Genomic DNA, 19691 nt, shown 5'->3' on the forward strand with positions numbered 1-19691 from the left:
ACATTTAAAGTAATTATCGATATATATGTTCCTGTGACCATTTTCTTAATTGTTTTGTGTTTGTTTGTGTAGGTCCTTTTCTTCTGCTGTGTTTCCCACTTAGAGAAGGTCCTTTAGCATTTGTTGTAGAGCTGGTTTGGTGGTGCTGAATTCTCTTAGCTTTTGCTTGTATGTAAAGCTTTTGATTTCTCCATCGAATCTGAATGAGATTCTTGCCAGGTAGAGTAATCTTGGTTGTAGTTTCTTCCCTTTCATCACTTTAAGTATATCATGCCACTCCCTTCTGGCTTGTAGAGTTTGTGCTGAGAAATCAGCTGTTATCCTTATGGGAGTTCCCTTGTATGTTATTTGTCATTTTTCCCTTGCTGCTTTCAGTAATTTTTCTTTGTGTTTAATTTTTGCCAATTTGATTACTATGTGTCTCGATGTGTTTTTCCTTAGGTTTATCCTGCCTGGGACTCTCTGTGCTTCCTGGACTTGGGTGGCTATTTCCTTTCCCATGTTAGGGAAGTTTTCAACTGTAATCCCTTCAAATATTTTCTTGGGTCCTTTCTCTCTCTCTTCTGCTTCTGGGACCCCTATAATGCGAATGGTGTTGCTGTTAATGTTGTCCCAGAGGTCTCTTATCCTGTCTTCATTTCTTTTCATTCTTTTTTCTTTATTCTGTTCTGCAGCAGTGAATTCCACCATTCCGTCTTCCAGGTCACTTATCTGTTTTTCTGCCTCAGTTATTCTGCTATTGATTCCTCCTAGTGTAGTTTTCATTTCAGTTATTGTATTGTTCATCTCTGTTTGTTTGTTCTTTAATTCCTCTATGTGTTTGTTAAACATTTCTTGCCTCTTCTCGATCTTTGCCTGCATTCTTTTTCCAGGGTCCTGGATCATCTTCACTATCATTATTCTGAGTTCTTTTTCTGGAAGGTTGCCTATCTCCACTTTCTTTGGTTGTTTTTCTGGGTTTTTATCTTGTTCCTTCATCTGGTACATAGCCCTCTGCCTTTTCATCTTGTGTGTCTTTCTGTGAATGTCGTTTTTGTTCCACAGGCTGCAGGATTGTAGTTCTTCTTGCTTCTGCTGTCTGCCGTGTGTCCTGTTACCTGACTTTTTTTTTTTTTTTTTTTGCGGTATGCAGACCTCTCACTGTTGTGGCCTCTCCCATTGTGGATCACAGGCTCCGGACCCGCGGGCCCAGCGGCCATGGCTCACGAGCCCAGCCGCTTCACGGCATGTGGGATTTTCCCGGACCGGGGCACAAACCCATGTCCCCTGCATCAGCAGGCGGACTCTCAACCACTGTGCCACCAGGGAAGCCCTCGTTACCTGACTTTTTGATATTAACTATCCCAGTGGTTTTGATTTGCATTTCCCTGTTGAGTAATGATGTCAAGCATCTTCTCTTGTCCTTACTCTCCATTTGTATATCTTCCTTGGAGGAATTATCTATTTAGTTCTTTTGCCTATTTTCTAACTGGGGCATCTGTCTTTTTATTACTGAGTTGTAAGAGTTCTTTGTATATTCTAGAAACCAGTCTCTTATTTGGTATGCAATTTGCAAATATTGATATTGTTTTTCCCATTCTGTGGGTTATCTTTTTACTTTCTTGATGGTGTCCTTTGAAGCTTAAAAACAGGTTTTTAATTTTAACAAAGTCTAATTTATATATTTTTTCTTTTGTTGCTTGTGCTTTTGGTGTTGTATTTAAAAATCGTTTTCCACATCCATGGTCATGAAGGTTTTACCCGTATGTTGTCTTCTAAAAGTTTTATAGTTTTAGTTTTTACTTTTAGGTCTTTATCTATTTTTAGTTAATATTTGTATTTGGTGTGAGGTAAGGATTAGCTTCATTCTTTTGCTTTTGGTTATTCCGTTGTTGTAGAATCATTTGTTGAAAAGACTGTTGTTTCCCCATTGGATGGTTTTGGCACCCTTGTTGGAAATCAGTTGACAGTAGATGTATCGGTTTATTTCTGTGCTCTCTCATTGATTTATATGTCTGTCCTTGTTCCAGACATACATTTGATTTGATTTTGAGACATTTTATTGTTTTATTTTTTGTCTTGTCTTTCTTTTAAAGAATGTTGACATCCAAGAAGATATATAAGATTTGTTTGTTTGCCTGCTTTTTACAATTTTTGAATAATGTACAATTTTATAGTCATGATGATGGAGTTAATCAGACCTGAGAAGTAATGATTCATTCAAAATTGTATACTTAAATATAAATAAGAATACAAATTCCAGGTATTGCATAAACCTGGAGTTTTTCTGAATATTAATCATAGTTTTTATTTTGAGAATTAATATATTTTTCCAAAGTTCTTTTTCAACTTTTAAAGCAATTAAATATACATTACTTCACTTGGTCCTAAAAATAAATATGTGAGATATAAGTACTCTTATTTACTGATATTACTGTCTTTTCATTTTTATCTATGAGGAAACTGCATGCAAATATGCAGTGACCTGTCCAGGGCCACTCACTAAGTTCAAGCCATTTCTATACTCTGACCAGTTTATCAGGCTGCTTCCGTACGGTTAGATTAGGGACTGGAATTTTATTATATTAAAAGCTCCTTGTAAAGTAAGAGGGCTACATCCTGAGATCTTGACTTTCCAGTTCTTGCACCACTCTAGCAAATAACTTGCTCCATACAGATGTGCTCAGTCACTAGTAGAAAATGACAAAGCCACCTTTCATGTCAAAGGCTGAGCAGCTCCCTTGATAAGTGATTTGCTCCCATTCACAAGCCTCTGCAATGTTTTATTGCATGTCACGCACCTTCAGTATTTTAAATACTTGAAACCACAAATGTTTAATCTCTGAATTCCAAGCCTTTTGTTAATTATGGAAGTATCCTAATAATTTACCAAATGGCTGTTCCTTTCTAAAAACAATTCTTAATTACTTGCTTTCATTCGTTCAGCCATTTACCAAGTACTTTTTATGTGTCAGGCAATACTAGGCCAGGGGATACTGCTCTAAAAAAAAAAAAAAACTCCCTGCCTTCACAGAGTTTTTGTTCTAATGGGAAGACAGACAACAGAAGATAAGTAAAATAAGACAACAGGAAGATGGGGAGCACTTTAAGGACGGCTTCTGAAGACTGACAGTGAACGTGGCCTTAATGAGTACTGTTGCTACAAGGTCAAAAGAAATGGTTGTGCTTTACTTATTTTTAATTAAGTATTTTAATTCAAGTATAGTTGATTTACAATATTAGTTTCAGCTATACAACATAGTGATTCAATATTTTTATAGTTGTACTCCATTTAAAGTTATTATAAAATACTGGCTATATTCCCTGTGCTGTACAATATATCTTTGTAGCTTATTTATTTATTTTATTAATTTATTATTTTATTTATTTATTTATTTATTTATTTTTTGCGGTTTGCGGGCCTCTCACTGTTGTGGCCTCTCCCATTGCGGAGCACAGGCTCCGGACATACAGGCTCAGCGGCCATGGCTCACGGGCCTAGCCGCTCCGTGGCATGTGGGATCTTCCCGGGCCGGGGCATGAACCCATGTCCCCTGCATCGGCAGGCGGATTCTCAACCACTGCGCCACCAGGGAAACCCTGTAGCTTATGTATTTTATACGTAGTAGTGTGTATCTCTTACTCCTCTACCCCTGTCTTGCCCCTCCCCACTTCCCTCTCCTCACTGGTAACCACTAATTTGTTCTTATATCTGTGAGTCTGTTTGTGTTTTGGTATATTCATTCATTTGTTTTATTTTTTGTATTCCACATATAAGTGAAAACATATAGTATTTGTCTTTGTCTGACTTAGCTCACTGAGCATAATACCCTCCAGATCCATCCATGTTGTTGCAAATGGCAAAATTTCATTCTTTTTTATGGCTAATATTCCATCGTGTGTGTGTTTGTGTGTGTGTGTGTATACACACCAAATCTTTATCCATTCATCTGTTGATGGACACTTAGGTTGCTTCCATATTTTGACTATTGTAACTAATCCTATGAACATTGCAGTGCATACATCTTTTTTTTTTTTTTTTGGTACGTGGGCCTCTCACTGCTGTGGCCTCTCCCACTGCGGAGCACAGGCTCTGGACGCACAGGCCCAGCAGCCATGGCTCATGGGCCCATCCACTCCGCGGCATGTGTGATCGTCCTGGACCGGGGTACGAACCCATGTCCCCTGCATCGGCAGGCAGACTCTCAACCACTGCGTCACCAGGGAAGCCCCATATATCTTTTTAATTAGTGTTTTCATTTTCTTCATATTGACAAAAGAGAAGTTAAGAATAACATGAAAAGTGGAATATAGTTGTTAGAATATTTCAAGGTGAAATTCTTAAAGCAAATATAGCTTATTTAAGACTTTGGATAACAACAATACCAAAATGCCATCCATGTATCAAACACAATTTGCTTACAGAAATCCACATTGGTTCTTTGTTACATCAGTTATTTGTGCTTAGTAGCACTTGTACTTGAATGTCTCACGTAAAAGAGGTCTAACCTGCCCCAACCCCCCTGCCCTTTACAGTTGCAACACCCTGACATCCTCCATTGCTTATCTTTCCCTATTTTGTTTTACTTTTTTCTGTAACAAGTGTTAGCTTCTAAACATATGTTATCATTTACCTATTGAACACATATATTTTTTGTTTTCTCCCACTAGCATATAAACTCCAGAAAGGAAGGGATTTTTTATTTTCTCACCGATATATCAGGAAGAGTGTCTGGCATATAGTAGGTACTCATTATACTTCTTTTTTGAAAGATGAATATTAATTATATTAATTACATTTCCATTTTCTGTTGCTTAAATACGTATTTTATGTACTATTTACTGTGACTGCTATATCTAGTCATTGCTATATGACATTAGCTTTATGACATTCCAGTTCATTTTGATAACACATCATGAAACTGTCACCCATAAAATTTTAACTTTTTTGAAGACCCTTGCCTATGTATCCTTTTGGGTTTGGCACTTTTTCTGACGCTCCTAGTATTTTGAATTTTGATTTCCCTGCAGGGTTTTTGGCTTTGCTTGCTCCTCTGGCCCTAGCACCTTCTATCATGGAGAAGTACTGTGTCCTCTTCTCTATTTCCCCCCCCCCCCCACCCAGCTTCTTGTCTTTTATTCCATAGGTGCCACCTTGGTCCCCACAGGGACTGGAAAATTTTGGTAACTATCTTTTTTCTTCCATAATGAACCTTTCTCCTTTCTTTCTTTCTTTCTTTCGTGTAATTTTGGCATTTGACTTGTTTTCATTTCCCTCTTCACATATCAGCACTTTTTTCCAGTACGTTTTTCTGAATGATTCTCACAAGGAATTTTCCCTTTTAGTCTTGTTTTCCTCTCATTTATTTTCCTTTTTTATTTCAAAAAATATTCCTCCCTAGGGATTCTTTTATCTCCCTTTGGCTGCTTTAACTGTTTTCTACCAGACAATACTTTTTCCATTGAGATTTCTTAGCTTAACATTTTGCCTCTTTTTTTTCTTTCCATTTTCTTATTCATAGAGGAGATCCCTTGTTTTGGAGGTCTTCAAAAATAGCCGTATTACAATCAGACGTCCCCATCACAGTTAGAAGGAGGGGCTAGTTTCCCCAAAGCAGCATTGCACACTGGGGAATGGGGCACAGCCACCAGCTGGAGCTGCTAGCATTCTAAAATCCCAGGAGGCTACAGCAACATGTGCCAGGCCTTATCTCCCTAATACACATGTGCTACTTGTCAGTTTCAAATGTCAGCACTAGTGGTACTACTTAAAGACAGTAGTCTTTGTGTTGAGATGGAAGGAAGGTATTTTTAAACCTTCTTGAGTCTCTGGGGAATTACCATTTTTGGAAACGTAAGAGCCTTCCACCTTACCAGTTTCTCAATAGGTAAAAGGCACTGACACGAGCGCCAAGCTTGAGCCCAGGATCAGTTACAGTTGGCATGAATAGTACTGAGCCATGGTGTTCTCAGGATGTTGTTAGTAAAGCATTTTATTTATATCTCAGTGAGACAGTCCTACCACTTGCAAGGCCAAAGAGAGGGATTTTAGGGGCCCTTAAAAATCCCATGCAAATAAGTGCCACCCTTTCTCCTGTGCATATTGATTTTTGATTGGTGACACTAGATAGCAAAACAGTAATCATTGCTCCTCTGTAGTAAGTACAAGCATGACCTTTTTGAAACCAATTAAAATAAATGAAAATATTAACTCAAAGTACATATAATTTAGGAATTGACTATGTATATCATAAAAGGATTCTGTACTTTGCAGTAGAACCCTTTCAGTAGTGCTTCAAAAAGAGGTTTCCCTACATTTTAAGTAAAACTTGATTTTTTAAGACATTTAATGTAAAAAGTAAAATATATATGGATTTTAAAAAAAGCTTGTTCTCACTCACAGAAGGTTGTACATTTCAGAATAAACCAATGTGATCTCTCAAGATTCCTCACTCCATTATCTTCTGAAGCTTTGCTACCTGATTGGTATGCTATTTTCAAGCATATTTTGCTGTAAGTTACTCAGACTTAATAGTTTCTCTCTTTGCAGGACATTTGGTCCTCTCTAAAACATCCATTAGACATTTGGTCCATACAAAAAGGCCCCTGATATTTGCAGAACCATATGGTCCTGTCTAAAATGTCCATAAGGAATTTGATCCATGCCAAAAGGTCCTTGCTATTTGTCCTGTCCAGAACCATTTGGCATGAACCAGATATGCTCATGGACATTCTGGACAGAACCGAATTTCAAGGACCTTTTTGATGTGGACCAAATGTCTTATGAAGTAAATGTCTTATCGATATTGTGGACAAGACCAAGCGCCTGCTGTTTCTCTCCTGACCCTACTCAGTCCTCAGCACCCTAGTTATGTCATAGTTACAAAACTTCTAGAGAGTAGATTTACCCAAAGTTGGGTTGAGTATACCATATTCACTTTTTCCTTCTTTTCCAAGTATTCATTTTCCTTTAAGACACCACAAACTGCCCCAACCTTGAGTGACTTTTGCCTTCCTTTGAACTCCTATATCACTCATTGTCTACACTTGTTATCTGGCAGTTGGAATATGCTCCTTGTATAATTTTCTTTTATGAATGTTCCTCACCTCCTGGTCTAGATACTAATTAGAGGACCTGTGTTACACCTTTTCGTCATCACCAGTACCCCCCAAAATACTCTAACACAGTATTTCTCCAACTTTCATGAACGTAGGAAACCCCTTGGGATCTTGTTGAACTGTAGGTTGTGATTCAGTCAGTGTAGGGTGGGGCCTGAAATTCTCTATTTATGACATTCTCAAGTGATGTGGTACAGTTGGTCTACAGATGACACTTCAAGTGCCAAGTGTTTAACAGACTTTCAACAAATGTCTGTCAATGATGTTATTTGTTTCATAAAAGGACAAAAGATTTAAATTTTGTTAAATGCTTCATTTGCCTGCAACATTAAAACGGCACTAAGATGTAAACATAGATTTAAGTCAATTTCTGTGAATAATTGAAGGTGTGAGATGTCTTTTTTTTTCTTTTTTCTGATTTGTCTGCCTGATCAATGGGAATGGACTTTAGCTTACTCGTTTTAACAGATACCAGACTGGTTGAGATTGTATGTGAATGCCTTCTACTTCTGGCTTCACTTAATTTAGGCTTAAAAGCAAAGGCCTTTATAACACATTTTCAGTCATCTGAGTTATCCAGTCGTTTTCTAACTTTTGCTCTTACTTGAGATATCTAGCTTTGAGGAGCAGATGCAGTTTTCCTGGTAGGCTCAAATCCTATGGGTATCACATTTCAGGGTCAAGAATTATGCATAAACTTACTCTAAACTTTATAAAATTTCTCCTTCCTTTTTTTGATGGAATTCAAAAGTGGACCATTAAGAATTATCAACAAGCAATGACTGAGTCCCCAGGCTATAATGGCAACCAAGAAACTCATGTTCATTACCACAGAGTCTATTGTTGATTTCCCTTGTTTCCCCAAATAACGAACACACTAATCTAGGAGATTATGTGCACTTCAAACTTTGATTGCCAATATTAAAGTATCCACATAGGACTCATTTTTCTGGTTATTTTGGTAGAAATAGTCACTTGCTTCCTTCCTGTGAAATGTAAGTGCCAGATGTTATTTGGTGTGAGTCTTCCTGGCCTATACTTTTTTATATTGCCTCTCTCCCAAGGCCCCAAATCTACTTCAGTATAATTCCTCACAAGTGAAATCAGGCACACTAAAATTGAAGACACCTCTGTTCTGCAACTAGTGAAATGAATCATTTTTTAATGTAATTTTTATCATTTTTTTCTGAATTACTGAAGTAGTTCATGTTTATTACCCCCACCCCCCAAAAAAACACAAAAATAAGGAAAATTATGTAAAAGAACCAAGAGCCAACTATAAAAAAATTTAAAAACTACTGTTTCTCTACTTTCCAGAAATAAACACATTTTGGCCTCAAACCATTCTTATGCATATTATAAAAAATTACGATCATACAATATTTACAATTCTGTAGCTTCCTTATTTAATTAAAAAATGAGTTGTGATCTTTTCTAATGTCATTAAATATACTTCCATAACCTGGTTATTAAGACTTGCATAATATTCCAACATATGGATTAGTTAACCATTCCCCTAGTGTTGATTTATTCTTACATCAAGGGCATTGCAGAGATCAGATTTATAAATAAATGTTTGCACAGGTTTTTTTTTTTTTTTTTTTTTTTGTGGTATGCGGGCCCCCCACTGCTGTGGCCTCCCCCGCCGCGGAGCACAGGCTCCGGATGCGCAGGCCCAGCAGCCATGGCTCACGGGCCCAGCCGCTCCGCGGCATATGGGATCCTCCCAGACCGGGGCACGAACCCGCATCCCCTGCATCGGCAGGCGGACTCTCAACCACTGCGCCACCAGGGAGGCCCTGCACAGGTTTTTATTATTCCCTTAGAATAAATTCCTACAGGTGAAATTACTGGGTCGGAAGATAAAAGGTATTTATTCATTTACAACTTTTGTCCTTTCTAAAACCACAGTAGTAGCTTAACAGACTTTGACTTAAATGATTACATGGTTTCCTTTGTATTTTCTTTGAATAGCAGGGCTTATGTTGGTTCCTGAAGTGCGTCAATATACACGAGAGTTATGTAATATTTAGAACACTAATTAACCTGAGGAGATAGTAAACAGTAGGCATTACAGTGAGCAGCATTCATCTATTTGACTTACCAGCATAGAGTGCCTAGTTCTGTTATGGTCTTGTCACATTTGAGTCTTTGGGTTGTACAAACAATACGCAAAACAACTTACATATGAATTTTAACTAAGAATGAATGGCTGTGTGCCAAAGCAATAATTTGTCTTTGAAGTTTTTTCCCCCTTATGCAGAGAATTCTATTTGGTAAACACACTGTATATACTATTTGTTGCCTTTCAAAACCAGCTTTTTATCATGTTTTAAAAGCAGAATCAAATATATAAATGATTATATTTTGAAAATGGCTGAGTTACATGAGCTGATGTACCACAGCATTGATTTAAATATAAGACTCCTTTTGATACAGCTTGTTGAATAAATAAAGCAAATGGTCATACAAGTATTTTATGAGTTTAGTTTTATAAAAGTAAATAAATCTTTCAAAAAGTGAGATATTTAGCACATGAATGGAAGTTTTGTGATTTTTAAACATTCATTGTTTGAGTGCCTGCAACAAGAATGCCTGCAGTTACATATCAATATAATAGTTGCAATTATATATAAACAGATATTTTATTATAAGTTAACACTGTCTTTTAAAAAGCATACAACATTGGCATTAATACATTTATTTATTTATTTACTTATTTTAAATTTCCTTTTTTCCAGTTATGATTTAAGGTAGTTTAGGAGCATTTATGCAAGATGACAAGGTAAATTAAAATGAGTGAGGAAATGAGACTACACATGATAAAATGCATGCCATGAAATCCTGTACTTTTGTTACAGGGCGCCACAATGTGGATCTTATTTTTTAGACATCCAGGCAATCAAATTATATGACTGGCAGTGTCCATGAGATAAACTAGTTTCTTAAAAAAAAAAAAATCCTAACTTTTCCTGATACCTAGGAGGAAATTCCTTCATGGATCCCAGAAGAAGGCACTATGTGATCTAGCACTCACTGTCTTAAATGGCAGCAAGTTTCATAGTCTGTTTCTTATAAGAAGCTGATGGTATCACCCAGTGGGCAACAAATGTATGAGAAATCAGCGTGATTTCTATTCCTATACTGTAGGATGTGGTGCAGTATAGGGATAGAGTTCTAAAAGGAAGGATATGTTGTTTGTATTTTCTTGAAGCGATCTCTATACATTTTCTTCTTTAAGTAAGTATTTTGGTAATACTGAGTGGCACCAAGTTCAAGGTTAAACTCCCTGGAAAATAACTGGAATGTGGTTATTCTGTGTCCCTGGGCAACTACAGAGCGGTGTGCTTCACCTCTTAGCCAAGCCAGGTGCACTTCTTGTGGAGTTTAAGGAGAATAACCTGGACATTCACTTGAATGGAGGTAAGCCCATAATGAGACAGGCCCAGGAAGTACCCACAGGCAGGGCCTGGATTTATTTCCCGTCATTTGTTGCATAGAAACTATTGGAAAAATCAAGTCACCAAATCTCTGTAGCATGAAGCATGACTGTATAGTTTTAGTCTGGAATGCTTTTTTTAAAAACATGTGTGATCAAATACTTATCCTTGCCTGAGATAGAACACACACATTCAAACAAAACAGAACAAAAACTCTAAGTACCCATAGAACATTTGTCCTTGAATCTTGTTTTATTCTAGTGTACTCTTCAGGATGCACTTGTTACAAAATGTACCTTTAGGTCTTTGAATGAATTCACTCACCACATAGGGTATGGAATCAATAAAACCTCTGAAATAAGTAAGAAATATATTTCACATATCCAAACCCAGAGAGCAATAAAATATTCAGATCCCCGTTCTGTGGGTTCTCATGAAGCTCCTCCAAAAAGAGCTGCAAAATGATGTCTAGAGCCTGGGGTCCTGTTTGTGGTGACATTTTGTTATTTGTACAAGTCCCAGGTTTCACTTTGCACCCGGTAAAGTGTCTTCTAAAAGCAATAGCTGGAGACATGGTCACAACTCTTCCCTCGTGCAGTAGAAATATTCTAATTTTATTGAGATTCTCCAGTGTAAATTCTGGTTGGTCTCCTATCTATATTGCCCAGGCTTCATCTTCACACCTTTAGAAATTCAGTTTGTTGGTGTACTTTCTGCATATTTTTAGAAATACTTTTATTTCATAATTCATGGAATATGGTTTTTGATTACTTAAAAAAAATGAAATTCCTAGAGAAGATTCAAACCAACTCTTTACTATTATGGCAAATATGTATGTCCTCTTTTATATCCTGGGTCCATGCACAAATATTTGCTTCTCTTTCATTAGCCTTTTTCATTTCTAAACATTTTCTAAAGCATACATTATACAGATATGTATGAAGTGATGAGACTAAAAGAGGACCTCAAGGCAAAGTTGAAGCACCTTGAATTACCACGCCTTATAACTTTGAACTTATTTTGTATGAAGTGGGGAGCTATCAAAGGTGTTTGAGTCAGGGAAGAATCTGTCATGCTATGAGGGGTTTTATAGTGGTGTGTTGGAGTCATTTGCACGAACTTGCAAAGATAGTTTTAGCATCACTTCCCAACTCCATGTTCTGTCCCAGTGGGCATATTTACACCATGGAAATGGGCATAAAAAGAAATGAAATTGAGCTATTTGTAATGAGGTGGATGGACCTAGAGTCTGTCATACAAATCAGTTTGTTTTTTGATAGCTGGTGGTTAAACAATTCTTGACACATCACTAGTTGTTTATTTACCTCTCTGACTTCCTTTAAGACTGTGATCTCTTAGAGTAAAAATGTCTTATTAATCTTTATTTCCTTACTTTGGCACCAGTGCTTCACATATTATAGGTATAAATAAATAATTGTTGAATAAATGGAGGGGCAGATTAACAAATGAGATTAGCAAATTAGGTAGTAACCAATTGGTTGTGGGTAATGATGAAATTGTTAGAAATAGCTCTAAATTATCTAACCTGAACATTTGGAAAGATAGTGATGCCACTAGGAATGAAAGAAGTGAAATGGCATTAGCATTGTCCGGGATGGGGGGTTGGGGAATTAGTGAAAGATAACTGTTTTGGGACATGGGTTTGAGTACTAGCAGAAGATCAAGGTTGCAGATGACCAGCATTTATTCCAATTACTATCCAATGACAGTTTTGAAATTATTTTTTCTGGCATTTTCTAAAATACTCAACTCTACAGACTAAAGTTCAAAGTTATTTGTTTAAAAAAATAGATTGCTTCATTCCAGAGTATAAGACAAAATAAGATTTCTATAATTCATTCTTAATATTGCTTTGGCAGAGAAAAGAGAATGAGGAATTTTTTTTTTTTTTTAACAATGTAAAATTTGTATTTCAAGATGATAGTTTACAGTAATCCTGGGAAGAGAAAATGAATTTTGGGGGAGGATGAAGTTATCTTTTAGAATATAACTCCTGAAGAAAAAATTTTCTTTCTAAAAAAGCTATTATAGTTAAAGACTAAAGATGAGAAAAAAAGTCTTTGTACAATAAAGACTTGGGGAAGGAAAACAAGATACTTCTGAGGGCAACAACTTGAATCTGAATTATCTAGATAAAGGGATAGTCTGATTTTGAAATATTCTCATTAATAGAATAATTCAGTATATTCTGTACACAAATGAGCAGTTTTAAAATATATAACCAAGTAAATGTTGATATTGCAACTATGGTAAACAGAGTTTATTGTTTCATTTTTAAATGAGGATCTTGCCTCAAGATCATATTTAAGAATGTGAGTTATTGCATTATAGAGCAATGGAGGAGTATATATCTTAAAAATAAGTAATAGAGAAGTTAAACAAATAAAATGAAAGATCATTTACTATAATGTGAACTCTAATGTTTACAGTGAGTTGGTCTTTTCTACGCTATGTATATTCACCATAAGATTCAATAGCTCTTCAGGGAATTAGGTATGTCTTTATATCCCCACTGGAAAAGTCACTTATAAGCTTGCACTTATAAATCTAATGCCATGCTGGTGGATTGCTCCCATCTCATTTTATATTCACCACATGGTGTTTCGTATCTGTGATAAAACAGTAATATTATCCTCAATCAAGGTCACAGACCAAGTCACTATCAGAGCTTTGAGATCAGTGCTTACGTTTTTTTATTCCATTCTCAGATAGGTGTGCCCTAGTTTGAAAAAGTCTGATATACAAAACTATCAGTTCACAAAATAGATAAATTAAGGGTGATTACTTGCATTTCAAAAGGATCTGCTTCAAGGTTCCTTAAAATAGGCACTTCTGAAGAGTGTAATTTAGCCAAAGGGAGCTGGACTATGGGTAACCAAGAGGCCTAATTTCACTGCCTATCATTAACCAGGTTAATGAAGTGTATAAATTTGGGCATGTTAGTGATTTCATTCATTTATTCTCTCCTGCACTAAATCATTACTACTGTTACTCAGTGATTCTATTTTTTTTAATATTTACTTATTTATTTGGCTGCGCTGGGCCTTAGTTGCGGCATGCAGGATCTTTTAGTTGAGGCATGTGGGGTCTTAGTTGCAGCATGTGGGATCTAGTTCCCTGACCAGGGATTGAACACAGGCCCCCTGCATTGGGAGTGTGGAGTCTTAACCACTGGACCACCAGGGAGGTCCCTACTCAGTGATTCTTTTATGAGCATTCTCTGTGTGTTGGATATGAAAAGGTCACAGTCCTTGTCCTTAAGGAGTTTACAGATTACAATAGTAAAACAGATATGTGAACAAATAAGTGGAATTTTTGGTGGTAGAGGCAAGCTGGCTTGTTAGGAGACCACTATGGTGGTCTCATCACAAGATGAGAGGGTGAACTGTGGCAGTTGGGGTAGACTAAGAAAGTTAAGAAAAAGATGCTTTGTTAAAGAAATAAATCCATGTGATTGACATGGATTGGCTATGGGGCCCAAGGGGGAGAGAGAGAGGAGTCTTAGGATGACTCCCACACTTTTGGCCTAGATAACTTGGTTGAGTGGTGGTGCTATTCATGAAGAGAAGGAATTTAGGAGGAGGAGGATTTGTGGGGGGGAGGGAGATAATGAGATTAGTTTTGGACAAATTGAATATAAGGGTCCTGTGGGATAACCAGGTGACGTTGGTTAGACAGTTGTATATTCCAGTTTGGAATTTTGGAAAGAGGACTGGGCTGAATTTAGGGATTAAAGAGTCCTCTGAAAATACATGATTAGTAGTGAACGGATTGCCCAGGGAGAGCCAAAAGATAAGAAGAGAGCAAAGAGAGAACTCTTGGCGGGAGGAATGTGTAAATAAAGGAGGCTGAGGAGGAACAGTCAGGAGGAGAACCTGGGCTGTGGTGTCATGTGGGCTGAGTAAAGGGAGAGCTTCAGGAATAAGGGAATGGTCCACAGTGCTAAAAGCTGGAGAGAAGTCGCGAATGCAGAGATTCTATGACCAATTAGATTATTGGTGTCCTTTGCCAAAGCAGTTTAGGTAGAGTTGTGGGGCACAAGTTTAAAGAGTAAATGGGAGTAGAGATTATTAAGACTTCTAAAAAGGGAAGGGAAGAGATGGGGGAGTAATTAAAGCTCTGTGTGTGTGTGTGTGCGTGTGTGTGTGTGTGTGATGGGAGAGACTTGAGCATTTATATAGGAGGCAGGAAAGAAGCTATTGGAAAGAGAAACGTTGAAATTGTAATGGAGCAAATTTCCTGACTTAGAGTGGCCAAGGAGGGTTAATTATTAAAAGGAAAAGAAATACTTCTTCTTTTGACATTGAATAGGAGAGAAGGAGAGGATAAAATATATACATATATATATGTGTATGTATATATATATATATATATATATATATATAACTGTGGGTATAGGAATTTTAAGGAGATGATTCTTGATAATCTCAATTTTCTCTTTGAAGCAGGAAACAAAGTTGTCTGCTGAGAGAAAAGATGTAGCTAAGGATACAGGCTTGAGGATAATGGTGTACATTTGTAATGTTAGCTGTGGAGGAAAGTGGGCAACAGACATGATTAATTGATAGGTAGATAGATAGATAGATAAGATTAGATTATAGCCTAGGATGGCAGTGTGAGTAGCATGGCTAGATTGCCCTAAAGGTTATGGTCCTGTATAGACTAAGGTCTCCTTTAGGTCAGAAAAGTTAATACTATAGATATTAGCAGTCTTGGCTCAGCTTTTAAGTAGAATGTTGCTGAGAAGTTAACCCTGGGTCAAAAAAGAGAGCTACCAGTCTCTAGATACACCCAGGACTTTGAAGATGTAGTATGAAATAATGTAAAATAGCTCATTAATAATTTTTATATTAATTACTCATTGGAATGATAATATTTTGGATATATAGGGTTAAATAAATTATATTATTAAAATTAATTTCACTTGTTTTTACTTTTTAATGTGGCTTCTGTTACATTTCTGTTGGACTGAGCTGCTCTTGGTAATTACAGGAGGCAGTTAGATGGTTTCGGAAGTGCTACTAACCCCAGTCTGGAATCTTAGCTGCTCATAGCGACTCTAAAGGGAATTATAGCGGACCTGGGGCAGTTTAGGAAATTAGTCTTTTGAAAAGAGTTTGCCCAAAGTGGTTGGATCTTTGACTACACCCTTTCTTTAGTGCTGGATAGGAGATCTCAGACTGTCCATAGAACCCGTTTATCCATATCTACAAAAGGTGAAAACCATCTGCATTGTCAGCCCAATAGGGAGTTGTGAGATTCATAGGAAATACTACCTGCTTTTTAAAATGAAAAGACTATGTGAGTGCCTCATGGTTAGCTATAGTTTTAAGTTTATTTTTAACAATATGAAGATGAATTTATCTACTGCTGTGTGCCTCCAAGTTGGCCAGACAGCATTAGACATTTTATGGGCATTACCTCCCTTAATTCAGTCTAGTAGGTTGAACCTAAGCCTTTAAGACATAAAGATATTTCCACTAACTGTTGAGATGTATGTTGCTCCTGGGATCAATAATCTTAAATTTTATAAACTCTCTGTCCTATTTTATAAATTGAAGTATGCCCATACTAAGATGCTACTTCTGATGGTACTTTCACAACTTTGCTGCTATATAAGAGATTTCAGCAAGAAGACAGATTATTATAGGTGACTTTTGAGAGAGCAGTTTCAAGAGAGTGGTGGTGAAAGCCAGATGGCAAGAAGGTACTTACTAAAGAGCAGCAGGGATTGTCCTTCTGCGTAGAGATGAGGAAGAGAGATGGAACCTCAAAGTATCACTGAAAGTTCAGAGCAGGAAACAAACCAGCCTAGGGATTTTTTTTTAAGGGATTTAATAAAGGGAAGAAGTTTACAAAGTCATTAGGAGGGCCGCAAGGCCTGAGTCAGGAGCTGCTGTTGGAGTTATTGATTTTAAGGGCATTTCTGCCTCTAGAAGCCAGAAGTTGCTGCTGCTACTGCCTCCACTGCTGCCACCATCACTGACTCTCATTCCCAAGAATCTGGTGACTCAGGCACTGAGCCTGGCTACCACAGCTGCCTCCAAACACTCGACTCCTACCTTGTCTGCCTGTGGCACCATCAGCAGAAAGATGGCCTCTGCTCAGTTCTGCCTTCCAGATCTCACTGGTGGAACATAATTTGCATCAAGAACGCTAGCCAAAAGGGTGTCTGGAGAATGTAGTTTTTAGATTTCTAACTTCCAACTAGAAGGCGGACAGAATGAAGGGTTGAGAGAGCCACTCTGCAGAATCTACCACCGCTGATTTACGTTGTTTATTCTGAACCATTTGTAAAGAACATAAACTTCTTGAGAAGAGGGAGAAGAATTTCTGAGCCAGAATATTGAAAGGGAATAATATGTGTTTTCATGCTTGAAGTAGGAAAGAGCTTGGTGGCTTTGAAAAATTGGAAGAGGTTGTTGTGACTAGACCATTTCAGGTGAGGGTAGAGAGGTAAGCAGAGATCAGATCATGCAAGACTGTATAGCTTAGGTTAAAAATTTTGGATTTTCTCTTAAGAAGGAAGGCATCAGAGGGTGTAAGTAGGAAAATGGATAACTCAACTTGTTTTATAAAGGCCACCCTGACTATTTTGTGGAGAATATATTTATCAAAAGCAGTGGAATCTAGGAGACTAGATAAATCAGGAAGGAACCAATAGTCTAGGTACGAGAATATGGTGGCAGAGTGAAGATAGAAAGTAGACTGATATGGGCCATATTTCAGCATTTGTAATGACAGGATATGGCAAGGAATTGGGTGTTAGAGATGCCAGGAATGGGTCCCAGCTATTTCATTATTTTATTCCTTTAGAGGGGTTTCTGAGTATTGAGCTGTACGTTTCTTTAGGAGAATAGAGAAAGATTGAGCAGCAGTTATTTTATCAGGGTGTGGTAGACCATGCAGGACACTTTTTTTGTAGGGGGGAGACTGAGAACGCCTCTCAAGTTTCTCAGTAGTTATGTGTCTATACAGGCATACCTTGTTTTATCGTGCTTCACTTTATTGCACTTCACTAACATTGTGTGTGGGGGGTTGTTTGTTTGTTTTAACAAACCGAAGGTTTGTGGCAACTCTGCCACAAGCAAGTCTAACAGCACCATTTTTCCAATAGCATTTGCTCACTTCTTGTCTCTCTGTTACATTTTGGCAATTCTCGCAATATTTCATATGCTTCAGTACTGTTACATTTGTTATAGTGATCTGTAACCAGTGATCTTTGATGTTGCTATTACAGCTTGCTGAAGGCTCAGATGGTGGCTAGCATTTTTGGCAATAGATTATTTTTTAATTAAGGTATGTTCTTTTTTTTTTTTTTTTTTTTTGCGGTACGCGGGCCTCTCACTGTTGTGGCCTCTCCCGTTGCGGAGCACAGGCTCCGGACGCACAGGCTCAGCGGCCATGGCTCACGGGCCCAGCCACTCCGCGGCATGTGGGATCTTCCCGGACTGGGGCACAAACCCGTGTCCCCTGCATCGGCAGGCAGACTCTCAACCACTGTGCCACCAGGGAAGCCCTATGTTCATTTTTTTAGACATAATGCTATTGCACACTTAATAGACTACAGTATATTGTAAACATAACTTTTATATCCACTGGGAAATCAAAAAATTCATGTGACTCGCTTTATTGTGATACTCATTCTATTGTGGTGGTCTGGAATCAAACCCACAATATCTCCCGGTAATGCCTGTACTTCAAAGGTTAAATCTCCTAAAATGCAGTGTTTGGGAAAATCAGAAAAGCACTAGGAAAATGTTTACCAAAAAGAAATTTCATTTTCCTCTATACTAATGTTTATGTTCTCAGACTTTACTTACATAAGCAAGTCCTTGTGGGTTTTGCCAAAATACGAAGTAATTCACATAAAAAGCAAGCAAAAAGATTTGCCCAACAATTTAAAAAGAGTAGAACCAGGGGATCATCATTTTACATTTAAAAATAATACCTCTGTCAAATGAGAGTTTATTTCAGCCAGAGCCTATTATTGACTGCAGTAGCAAACAGCTCATTAAGAGGCAGTGATTACTATGACATGTGGTCTGCTGAGACCTAGTGGAAAAGATAGGATTGAATTGTCTAAATGTTTCACCTGAAATTACATTTAATTATGACCCTCTTCAGGTTCTATAAATTTACATTACAGCTAATTCCTACTTAATTAAAGGAGAGATGTGAAGCTTGTCAGAGTTCACAAGCCAGATTTTAATGATTCCTTATATAAGTAATTCATGTGGTCTCCAGAGCTAACAAGATAAGAGTATTTACTGTGAATTCTTCAACAGCTCATTCAATGAGACTAATACATAAGTAGTTGAGTTCAATTCTGTAGTTCCTCTTTCTGAATCCTATGCGTAGGTTCTAGAAGGATCCTTAGAATTAGAGAAAGTAGACGTTGGATCTCTTCTTTCGTTTCCTTTCCTACTTCCAATACCTTCCAGTGTTTCATTATCTTCTCTTAGTTGTGAATTAGTTTGATATTGCTCTTCTCCCAGGAATATAAAACTGTAACTGCATTAGTTAATACAGAGTTGCATGTAACTGGGAAAAATGGTTGGAGCATAAGCTTTGGTAAAATATTTTTGGAGTACTAGAGGAGTCAAGAAGAGGACTAAGCATGTATTTTTTAATATTATAGGACTCTGCCAAGGGGTACCAGTAACGGCTAGAAACATGGGTGTTTACTGTCTTAATTATAGTGGTTGCTTCATTGGCCTTTGATATTAAATTCTGTTACCCTTGTTGCCCATAAAATGAAGGCAATGATTGTAACATGATTTTTTGTTTTGTTTCACAGCTCCTTTAGGGTTGCTAAGACTGGAGCCATGCTAGTTCCTCTGTTAAGATTTATCCACTTATCTGTATCACTGCTAACATGGTTATCCTATAGATTAGGCAAGACTTTTTTTCCTTTTACTTAGAATTTTCCCAAAATTAGGCTAATGACCAGGTGTGATTCTGTACCACGTGTCACTCATTATATAAATATATTCTAAGGTTGATCACAAAGTTGTCTTTCTTCAAATTTCCATAATCAGTAAATTTTACAAATCTCTTCCAAATTTAATTCATTTCTTAAATGGAAGGTCATTTTCATTCTTGCATATATCTCCTGTATCATGGAGAACT

The 19691-nt window shown here is 37.3% G+C and overlaps 1 protein-coding gene across 1 annotated transcript in view; it reads left to right on the forward strand.

The window, feature by feature from the left end:
- Positions 1-19691, forward strand: part of NME7 (NME/NM23 family member 7) — a gene marked incomplete at both ends in the record, with an annotated part of 241950 nt that overhangs the window by 157722 nt on the left and 64537 nt on the right. The gene's annotated exons all lie outside the window — the stretch shown is intronic.

The sequence above is a fragment of the Hyperoodon ampullatus genome (genome assembly GCF_949752795.1).
Source record: "Hyperoodon ampullatus genome assembly, chromosome: 2".
NCBI lineage: Eukaryota > Metazoa > Chordata > Mammalia > Artiodactyla > Ziphiidae > Hyperoodon > Hyperoodon ampullatus.